We start from the raw sequence: 9,090 nt of genomic DNA, 5'->3' as shown, positions 1-9,090 counted from the left end.
TCGCCCCTTTCCTCCTGATCCCACACCTGCCACCAGTGACAAATTCATCAATGAGAGAAGTGATGGCTGCAATAAAGGGGTGCAAGAGAGGGCACGCGTGTGCACACGCAGAGAGGGCCCAGGTAGCAGCAAGTGGTACTGCAGAAAAATCTGCTCCAGAGCACGGGAACATTACTGCGCTGCTCCCCGTCCCCCTCCCACAGAATTGCTGCTGACATCCCACCTCCGAGGCCTGGATGCAATCACTTGGGGGACCAGATCCGGCCCCCGGGCCGTAATTTGCTGACCCCTGGCACAGAACATTTCTGACCCTGGCTTATGTTTACAGCCCTGTGGGCCCTCCAAAAGTGCATTAACAAAACTGCTTGCAGCTAACGAAGACATGGGAAAGGGGAGTTTTTGCAATGATTAGGACGTTTGGGGAAAACTTGGCTCCTGGACAGTTATTTTCCATGATGTTTATATATCAAGCAGACCTCTTTTGTGTACACCAGTTTCTTCCCAGATTACAATGCCCTGTTCTCACACTGGGTGGGAGATTAGTAGGTGGGGATGGACTGGTATAGGTAGCATTTTCTTCCCTGCAGCGTGCCTCCTGCCATGGGGGGTTATAGCTCTCATCTTTGAGGTCAGAGTAAAACTTCTGAGCTCTATCCCTGGCTCTGCAAAGGGCTTAGGGATCTGTCTAATGCCACACGTTAAGCGCCAACATTAAAGACGGTGACTGGACTTGGAAAGCCTCCATTTATGAAAGCCCAACTGAAGCCAGCTCGGTTCGATCAAACCTTTCAGGAGCCTCTGTGTGCCATACTACATACACAGTGTTTGGATAAATTCTCTCCATTTTCCCAACTGTAAAGTTAACTGCAAATATTCCTATCTGATGGTACTGCATATCTTAATCAGAGACCTGCAAACCTAAAAGCACACTTTTTAGGGAACCCCAACTGATAAGTGCTTTAAAATAAGTTTCTTCTGTTTGCTCGCCCGTCGTAAGTGTTGTCTATTGGGGTTTTACTGAGAGTCATGTTTTCTCCTACTGTTGGGCAAGTGAAACTCATGACTCGAATCGCTACCACAAAAATTCCTGTCGATGTAGCAATTCTGGGTGTATTGCCGGGAGCCACTCTATAGTAAACCCAGCAAATTTCATACTGAATTTCCTGTCACCTCCCTTGTGGTTTTGATATGTGACTGGGTCTTCTCTGCAACGAGGGGTTACTTCAGAATATGTGGCTCCAAGGATTTCACCGTCATGAAAACCAAGAACTTGCAAAATTTTCCTTCCCTGGGGTCAGTAACTCTAGCCTAATTTTTTTTTAAAGCAGGCAGAAAAAGGTTTTAATGCAGAAAATATAATCACAAGACGACCTTGAAAAAAAAAACAAACAAAAAAAACCCATCCCCAAGATAATGAAACTAGAACTGTTCTCATCTCATAGGAGAGGATGAAGAGGGTTTTGTTTTTTTCTTTTAAAGGTCCTATTGGAAATTTTTTTTCACTGCATTCCCTTCCCCGTACACATTCCTCATTGTAATCTCTTGACTTGAATGCACATAGAGGTCTTTGAAGAGTACAAAAAAAAATAAAATAAAATAAAATAAAAAAAGGTCAATAGTCCCTTTGGTTAATTTGGCTGGTTGAGAAGCAAACTTGTGGGATGGGGGGGGATTTGTGTCAGGCTGACCTTCTGGAAGCCCAGCTACTCCCCTGAATAAAAGTCTTGCTGCCTCGGCCAGAATCCTCCTGCCACTCAAGTATCATCTTGCTGTAACAAATTACTCCTAACCCAGGATTACAGCTCTTTCCAAATCCCTCCTAGAGAGCAGGGAAATAAACATTCCCTCCCAGGATTCAGCACCAGTTGTTTCCCCTATCAATAATCCCTCTCTCTATTTGCTCCTTCCATAGCTTTAGTACACGGGGCCAGCAAGACCACTCGCGCCCATTTTCCTTTCAAACGTAAGCTGAATGTCTCAATTGTCCATTAGAAAAGTAAAAGATGAAGGCTTGCCTTCCCTCGAAATCCTCTACACAATGGTTAACTATCTCCGCGCACTTGTTAGCTGACAGCAGACTACAAGTGTCTAATCCAAATCACTTGGGGACAGCCTATACCTTCCCCACCCCCCAGCACCGGCACCCCAAATTCCTTTGTAATATCCCACCCGTTTGTGATAGTCCTCCCCCATGAAGTCCCGTCGGACAAACAAGTATGAGAAACGTCACCGGGGGAAGAAAAAAAAGGGAGAAGCATGAAAACAAAGAGCAACATTTAGAAACAAAATCTAGGAATCTATTACAATCTATGACAACCTATGCGCACACAGACCCACAAGCACTTCAAGTATTTATGAAGCAAATAACCAAATGTATGGCTCCACTGTGATGGATTTAGGATGGAGACGCTCTTTAAGTGCAATTAAAAAGGAATACATTTGGGAAACAGGAAACAACAAACAAACAACCCTCACCACACACATACATACATGTCAACATTCATTCTCTCTCAGCCCCCAAAATAATTTTTAGTAAGTATAAATTCTTGTTTGGTTTTGTCTTTGCGGCTTTTCTGAAATACTGTGACATGCATTTCTGGAATGTAAATGAGGGTTGGTCTGGGGTTTGTTTTTTTTTTTTAATATTTTTGTTTATGACTGATGACAGATTATTCTTCAGCTCGTTTCAAATCATAGAGGTCTATGAAGACGGACGTGTGACATTAACTGTAGGACAGGAGTGGAAGCAAGAGGCATGGTCCAAGACCAGCGGTTCTCAACCTTTTTTGCACCAGGACCCATTTGTAAACATCGATGGCCAGGCCCGACCCAGCACCCCTCACTCCCAACCCTCTGCTCCCCATGCCCAAGCCCCAGCCCCCGCAATGTGTGCGGCATGGGGGGACCCAAGCAGCCCCTTGCAGGCCGGTGCTCTGCCAGCCTGCAAGGGAAGAATCAGTTTCCCACATTTTTTTTCCTTTAAAAGGAAATACATTTTGAAAATGTATTCACGACCGTTTCGTATATTATTGCAACCCACTTTTGGGGTTGAGAAACGCTGGTCTAAATAGAGCAGGACTGTCCAGCTTCTGTCACTGGGGGCCGCACACATGTGCTGCAGGGCTTCCCAGGCTGCACCCTTCGTGGCTGCCCCCTCCCCCTGCCCACTGAGTTACGCTGGTGCCCCTGCACATACTGCATGGAGGTCCCAGACCGTCCCCCTCCAGGCCATGGGCTCCCTGGACTCTGTAGGCTGTGCCATTGTGCCCTGCTCTGGGCTGGGGACAGAGGCAGAAGCTGGAGGAAGAAGGGGAAGGGAGACCATGGAGACCCCCATGGCAGCAGCTGCCACTGGAGTGATGTGGGGATTGGCCCCTAGGCAGGAGCTGACTAGCCGCAACGTAACTCCTGCAGACCACCAGTTGGACAACGGTCTACAACCGTGGCGTAGACGTGAGTCACTAGTAACCAACTGGACCTGACACAGATTAAGTGCAGTTTTCCAAAGTCTATGAATTTAAGCTGCATATTTCAAAGGGTAATTTTCAAGGAGCAATAGGTTCTGCGCCAAAATATAAAATGTTCACGTTGTACCAAAAGATGATGTTAAAAGAAATCTCTTTTGGAATCTTGTTCCTAAATTATGAAAAGTTTGGGGTGGCTTAAATGTTCCTCTGCTGGGTTTGGACACTGGGGGGGATCTTGCCACAGTAAAACAAGCTGGGAAGAGCTCTGCAATCCAAGCAAATTAAAAATAAAACAGCACCAAAAATGAAATGTATTTTTATTTTCTCTCGGTTTTGCTGAGGCAAGCCAAAAAGAAAAAATACTTCCAAGAAACATTTCAAAACATGAGTGCCATGGTGCACACCTCCTTTATACGTCACAAAGAAAGACATCAGCAAAAAAAGAAAGGAACAAACAGAACTTGATTTTCTTTTGCAGGTTAAAGTGCAATGTGCATTGTCTTCGATTTCTCCCTAAGGGAGAATAAAATCAGTGTAAAAAATGCTGACGGGATACAGACCCTTGCTGAGGCAGAAAGGGTATTGGTTCATCTCCACAATAGCTCATATCTTATAGGGATTTTGCCCTTTGTGCCAAATTCTTGTGGTTCTGGAAGAGGCTGATTTTGGAGAGCTGTGGACTGCTTTTCTTTAGCAATCATGCTGTGAACACCTCACTCATTGCCCCTGGGGACCTCAGCCCACATCTTCCCCAGAGACGCAACAGTCCTGCTCCAGATATCTCAACCACGAAGCCATTCGTCTCATCCAATTTTTCACCATTTGCATGAGACATCTTAACTCCGTGGACCCAAAAGTCAAAATAAAGGAACCACTGACTTATAAAGTCTGTAAATAGCACAAATGTTGTTCTCCGGACTAAATTAAGGGCAGAGGTTTAAACTGGTTGGCCCACAAGGCAATTTTTATTTTTATTTATTTAAAGGACAGTGGTTTTGGGACATCAAGTATGCTTGAAACTTCTTTGTGTATGCTATGTTATTATATATAAATAAAATGGGGTGGGTATACAAAACCTGTGTGTGTCTGTGTGTGTGTGTGTGTGTATGTGTATATATATATATATATATATATAAAAAATACACACACTTTTATATTTATATATGCATATGTAAAAATAGAAAAGGGAACTTATTAATCTCATCTATTTGAAAAAATAACCCTACTTAAAATAACCAGAAACCATAAAAGGAAGAAAGTGCTGCTTGATCATATTGGAACTGAAGCCACCTCTACGGAAATGAGTTGGCAAAAGTTCATGCTGGGTTAAATGGAGAAGTTTCGATAATACAAAAACTACCTTGGGTCGGGCCCCCTGACAAAAACAGCAGTTCCACCACTTAACTAGGAAAGTTTTGACCAATATTTAGCAGCTACAGTATGGACAGGATGGGGAAGTGGTGTAAGAACAAAAAGATACCGTTGATGGTGCCCACCCTGTAATTTGGGGGGCCCACCCCTTTATGTGGGGGGGGGGGGGGGTACGCAGATTAAGCATTTAAAGCAGTGGCTCCCAATCTTTTTTTGCTGTGACCCTAAATCCAGGTCACGACCCCCGCCGCCAACTCACTCATGCCCGGCGGCGCAAGCAGAGCCCAGGCTGGTCCAGGATCGGAGGGGGCAGCAGTGGTAAGAGCCATGCAGACCGTGCACTGGAAGAGCCCCACAGGCGGGAGGGGCAGAGTGAGGGGCAGACCCCCCGCAACCCCGATTTCGGTCACAACCCAAGATTGGGAGCCACTGATTTAAAGTGAGCACAAGGAATCAAATCATTCAATGAATTCCCAGTTCCAGTAGTTGGTGCATAATAATCTTCTGTTCTGGTGCACCAGTTCACCAGCCTATAGAAAGGGGCTCAGTCCAGTGTAGTGGACATGGAAATCAGTGTAGTGTTCAAATACTCTATAGATTTAGATAAAAAAAATTAGCACTATGATATATGACAAACCAAGACTGGCTGTTCAGCATAATACTCCCAGACTTAGCATATTATTTTAAATGGGTAAAAAACATAACACATTATGCTAGTTGAAGGCAAGAGACCCACAATATAAAAGCAGAGCTGCACTTGAAGAAACCAGCTGAATCCTCACAAAACCACCAAGAAAATAACAGCTAGACTAGGGGTGGGCAAAATATGACCTTTGTCCGGCCTGTGGCAGGTCCCCTGGTTCCTCATGGCCCAGGCACTGTTAGGCAGTGGCGAGTCCTGCTGCCCCGTGGGCATCCAACGGAGGTGGGGCGACTCCGCTGCCCGACTGCCTTTCTAGGCAGATCAGGTGGCAGCAGCTTCTTCCACCTACTGCTGTCCCCAGCCCCACAGTACCGGTGGGGACCCATGCCACAGCCAGCCTCGACCTGGAGTGCCCTATGCCTGCTCCAGACTTGCCTGCTCATGCTAAACAGTGGCAGAGCAGAAACACTTGCTTAGCACAGGAGGAAAAACAGCCCTCTATGTCCCCCTGCCCAGTGCTCCCTGCTGCAGCCACCTGGAGCCCACACCGGGCTGCCCTGTGGTTTCACCACTGTCACCACTGCCCCTGGGCTGCCCCGCGGGGCAGCGGTGGCAGCATAGAGCAGATGCAGGGCAGCCCAGAGTGGGCTCCAGGTGTTGAGGGGGAGAAGCTGCTTTTTCCCCCACGGTGAGCAAGTTTCTGCCCCACCGGTGCTGCTGCTGCTGCTGTTTAGCATGGGCAGGCGAATCAGAAGAAGGGCGCGCCAGGTCAGGGCTGTGGTGCAGATCCCACAGGTACTGTACAGCTGGGACCAGCGACAGAGGCAGGTGGAAGTAGCTGCTGCCACTTAGTTTGCCTAGAAAGGCAGTCCAGCTGGGGAGCCACCCTCGCCCCACTGCGGACAGCAGGATGCGCCATGGGTAGGCAGTGTGGAGCAGGTGTGAGGCAGGCTGGGGTCAGGGCTGTGGAGTGGGTTCCAGCTGGTCCGCTCCGGTGGCAGCGAGTCCGGATCGGGTGCAGAGCAGGGGCTGTGTGCTGCTGGTGGTGGCATGGAGGCACTGCAGGGTGCACGGGCTCTGGGCTGTTCTGGGATGGGGGCAGGTGCTGACTGGCTCAGGGGGGTCTGTATGGGGGTCCCATGTACACCCCACCATACCCACAAAACCTCCTTTGCAAACCCCACAACCACACCCTCCCCCACACACACAATCACACACCCACAAACACCTACACCCTCCCCCACTTTTCCCCACAAACCCCGCACCCCCCTCATACACACACACACCTGCATGCCTCTGGGGGGAGCCCCACTCACTGCTACCCGAACGCACCCCACCACGCACATGTACCCACACCCATCACCCCATGCTCTGCTTCACCACCCCCCCCCACAAGATACAACAGTAAGACTTCATTTTGAGGTATTATACAATCATCTCTCTATATACACACACCACACAAACGCACACAAATCAGGATAAAAGTATTTTTTAAATCAAATTAAAATATATTATTGTGAATGTTTGATTTTTAGTATATAATTTGGGGGGGGTTCCAGTTCCAAGATGGCAAACCCCCTTCCCAAAAGGAGTACTTCCAGGGCAAGGAAAGGGATTTCTGGGGGCAAAGGTCAGGGGTTAGCGGGTCGGGCTTCCAGTCCCAAAATAGCAAACAGAGGGCGGGCCCCCTGTCAAGGGGCACGGCTACCCTTGCAGCCCTTGACAGCTCACCAAAACTTGTTCAGCGGCCCTCCAGCCAAAATTATTGCCAGCCCCTGAGCTAGACCTATGGCCTGTGGCCATCCAAGGGTGATTATGAAAAGATCCGTCACCCAAGGATGTTTGTTAAGGAAACTTGCATGGACACCCGCATGAAAATTTAGGCCACCGTACCCAAGGTAGGTCCATATGCCATATACTTGCGCTTCATGCAAGTGTCACTGCATTCACATGGGCAGCTCTGGCTAAACTGCCTCTTCACAATAAAACGAGTCTGCTATCGCCATACTCAGGACTCGCTCTCTCTTCATAACTTTTCTCAGTTTCATAGTGCCCAAGTTGAAAAATCACTGAGCTAGAATCTAAATTCAGAGCCACTGATCTAAGTGATGCCACTTACGGACATCAGAAGCAGGACCACGCTGCGGTGCCCTACTCTTTCCACTGAGTCCCCCCTCGCTGCCCTCAGTCTATACCTGCAGTTCACAGAGAAGCAGCTGCAGGTACCACTGGGGTAGCTAGGAAAAAATCAGAGAGACAGATGGGGGGCAGGGGCACCCACAGGGAAGGAGACAGTTTACCTCCTCAAAGGGCCAGGTGATGCTCACAGCTTAAGTGTGCTGCAAAAAATGCTTCTTCATCGGAATCAGCTCCAGCCCATGGAGCTCCCCATGGGTCTGGCATTTTATTTTTATTTTTACTGGGGGGGGAGGGAAGGAGTGGCAATTAAACCTGTCACTTCTCCTCTACCACCATCATTTCCAAGCTCTGCACAGCAGGATCAAGCCCCAACTGCATCAGCCCCACACACAGGATAGGGCCCCAGATGTGCTGGCCCCACACACTGAGATCTGTCCGACAGAGTGAATTGTGCACCACTGATCTGGGCAACACGGGACCAAAAAAAGTTAGGCACCACCATTTAGCTGCAAGGGTGAAGTGTACTACTAAGTGGGGAAAAAAAAAAGTGAAGCAGTTATCAAAAGTTTGGGAAACACCGCTCCAGGGTACCACAGCACCCAGGTTGAGAATCACAACCATAATGGCTGGATAGAGGGAGGTTATTTTAGACTGCTCGTCATACTGTTGGGCCATGCCTCCTTGCGTCTTGGGCCTGGGCCACTTCTAGCCTGGGACACCAAACCAAGACGTGACAGTGATAATTTGGGAAAGGAGTTAAAAAAAAAAAAAAAAATTATATATAATTAAGACATTTGACTCTGTGTGTGTGTGTGTGTGTGTGTGTGTGTGTGTCTGTGTGTGTGTGTGCGCGCGCGTGCGCGCACGCACACTCTAAGTCAAATGTCCTAATTCTCCAAATCTGGTGTCAACTAAATATTTTAAGGTTTAGCTTTTCCCAAAACTGATAAAACATAGGCTACTCCAGGTTTCTTGCAGCTATTCAGCTTGCTTTTAATAAAAAAAAAAAAAAAAGCATTAGGAGAGGAGGGAAAGGGGGGGGAAGTAAATAAAATAAATAAATAAATAAATAAAAAAAAAAATCGACAGCTCTACTAGCCAGAGGCACTTTGCAAGCAGGAAAGTAGAACTCAAGATGTGGGCAGTCCTAAGGTTTCAGTGCCTGAGGGCACATCCAAGAGACACTGATGTATTTACTGAACAGCCAGTAAAGCAAAGACTCCAATCTTACAACATTTTATAATCTTATAAAATATAAGAGTCCACAGTCAGTACGCATGGTTCAAGCAGGGGGTATAGTAGGTGGGGCAGGAAAGGGATAAGAGCTTGTTGTAAAGTGGGATAAAATAATTAATATGTGGGTAATTGCAAATGAAGTAAAGAAAGATAGATGGAGTCTCCTTTTTCATTGAAACAATGAAAAAATAATAATAAAAGAGACACCGCACAGCAAATCCATTCCAAGTCATT

General features: G+C 47.2%; 1 protein-coding gene across 27 annotated transcripts in view; it reads right to left on the bottom strand.

Annotated features, from left to right (window-relative positions):
• TCF7L2 (transcription factor 7 like 2) overlaps positions 1–9,090 on the bottom strand; it is a 204,109-nt gene that overhangs the window by 136,696 nt on the left and 58,323 nt on the right. The gene's annotated exons all lie outside the window — the stretch shown is intronic.

The sequence above is a fragment of the Alligator sinensis genome, unplaced genomic scaffold, assembly GCF_000455745.1.
Source record: "Alligator sinensis unplaced genomic scaffold, ASM45574v1 scaffold559_2, whole genome shotgun sequence".
NCBI lineage: Eukaryota > Metazoa > Chordata > Crocodylia > Alligatoridae > Alligator > Alligator sinensis.
This window is presented reverse-complemented; position numbering and strand designations above follow the sequence as displayed.